Here is a 2,074-nt window from a genome sequence, read left to right on the forward strand (position 1 = left end):
ATATTAAAACAAGAAATAAAATATATGAAGAAAAATAGCAAAAAAAAATCATAAAAATGAATAAATGGGCCAGGGGGTACTGTTCTGGAAAGTAGGGTGCAGAAGCAACATGGGCGCATGGGCCATGTAGGCACAAGCCCAATCAAAATTGTAAGGCAATTTGGGGTGTGCTGCCTGAAACGATGCAGTGGCAAGTAAATCTGCCTAAGCCCATACATCAAGGCTCAACCGAATATTCAGCATGCATGGAGTAAAAAAAAAGGAAATGGATAATGCAATAGAATGAGGTGGCAATGTATCATGTGGAGATAGCGCGCAGGCGCATTAAACACGCATGTGGATCAACACTTGGTAGGTGCAACGACACGTGGCAATGGGAATCAAGCATTGAGCAACGGTCATGTAAATGCTAATAATGGCATGCGAATTCTCAAAACATGTGCATCCAATGCAATCAATGCCATTAAAACACACTAATTGGGCAATTAACGCACATGCAATAAAGAATATGAGGTGAATATTAAAACTCATAGTAACGTTTGAATCACGCACTTTCCCCCCCTCGATTAACATAGTCCTCTCACTACTACTCCCTCCTCCGTGCCGGAGGCGGTCCTCGTCGGCAAAGGTTCTCAAGAAAATAAATCAGCACCATCACTCCCCTTAAAATTACGTCTTGATCACGAATCTATAACAAAAACTTCCTAACTGTGTAAGAATCAAGCGAATCAACATGGAATCTCCACGAACCCTAATGTTGGAAACTTAAATTAAATGGAAACGAAGGTGAACCAAGCCACCACACGTCGGGTCTTCGATTCCCCTCGTGCAACTCTACAACTTGGTAACTTCAAAATGCGAAAAAGGAAGAAAAATATTAGAGTTTTATCGAAATTTCGCCGGCGTCAGGTAACAATCCTTGACCTTTTTATCCCTCTATCTTGTTCTCTTTGTGTGCCTCTCTTTCTCTTCTTCTGTGTCTTCTACAATGCATGAATCGTCGTGAATTGAGGATCAAGTGTTGAAGATGAATCGAAAATGTGGAAAAAGTGAGGGTTGAAGGAGGTGTTTCTTGTGAAATCGAGTTTGAGATTCTGAGATGTGGATTTATGGAAATGAGAATGGGAGAGAGATCGAGATTTTAGGAGAAAAATCATAGAGCTCTAAAATTGGGATGATTTCTGAATATATAGATGATGATGATGTTATCTTGATTCAGTTGAGTTTGTTAGAAGCTTCTCAAATTTGGTTAGGCTCTGATTCCCATTCGGTTTCTGTTATGCTTCTGTTTTCAGTCTATTAGGATTATGCTACAAGTTTTTTAGAGTTTGTTGATATTAGTTACAAGTGGTTAAAAAACGGTTAGTGAGTGATTAGGTTAGTTGGAGGGTGAGTAATTCAGTTAGTGTCAGTTGTGGTTCATTGCAGTTGTGAGGAGAGTCAGATGGTTAATGCTTCCTGTTAGAAAATTATATGCAGGTTAATATACATGGCTTTGTTTACACTGGTGATGAATTGAAACTGCTAGCAAGTTATGAAATGTTCTATGTTAGAATTTTTCAGATATGCAGAGCTTGCTTGGACAATGGATTTGGGATGGAACTGCTTGGGATATATTATGTACACCAATAGGCTATGATTGGAATGCAATTTTGGATTATTGTATTGAAATGGTTCCATGTATTTGTGTTTGTTTTGAGGGTTGAAATTGGAATGTCTGGTATGAATTCTGAAATTGGAAATTGATGGTTGAATATATGAAATTTGTAATGTATGTACTTGTAGGTTTGAAAATTGCCTTAAAAGGGTTTATAATTTAGAATGAAATGATGCTTGAAAAGTTTAAAATGAACATGGACATGAATTATGAATATGGATAAAAATATGAGTATGATTTATGGTTTGGAAAATGACTTTGGTTTCAAAGTGAATCATGGTGTATATTGGCCTAAAAATATGATGTTCATCTCACTTGCATTTGAAGCTTTGGATCATGACAATCATCAAGGATCAAGAGTGAGAGAAAAGATAGTTATGGAGAGTGAAATAGGGATTAGGGTTTTGGGATGTAAAA

At 37.4% G+C, this 2,074-nt stretch overlaps 1 long non-coding RNA gene across 1 annotated transcript; it reads left to right on the top strand.

Annotated features, from left to right (window-relative positions):
- Positions 1 to 441: 441 nt before the first annotated feature.
- Positions 442 to 1,827, top strand: LOC127119124 (uncharacterized). Its single transcript, XR_007802646.1, has 2 exons — positions 442 to 909; positions 1,564 to 1,827. It is a non-coding gene; the product is annotated as an uncharacterized LOC127119124 (long non-coding RNA).
- Positions 1,828 to 2,074: the final 247 nt, after the last annotated feature.

Source organism: Lathyrus oleraceus, chromosome 2 (assembly GCF_024323335.1).
Source record: "Lathyrus oleraceus cultivar Zhongwan6 chromosome 2, CAAS_Psat_ZW6_1.0, whole genome shotgun sequence".
Taxonomy (NCBI): domain Eukaryota; kingdom Viridiplantae; phylum Streptophyta; class Magnoliopsida; order Fabales; family Fabaceae; genus Lathyrus; species Lathyrus oleraceus.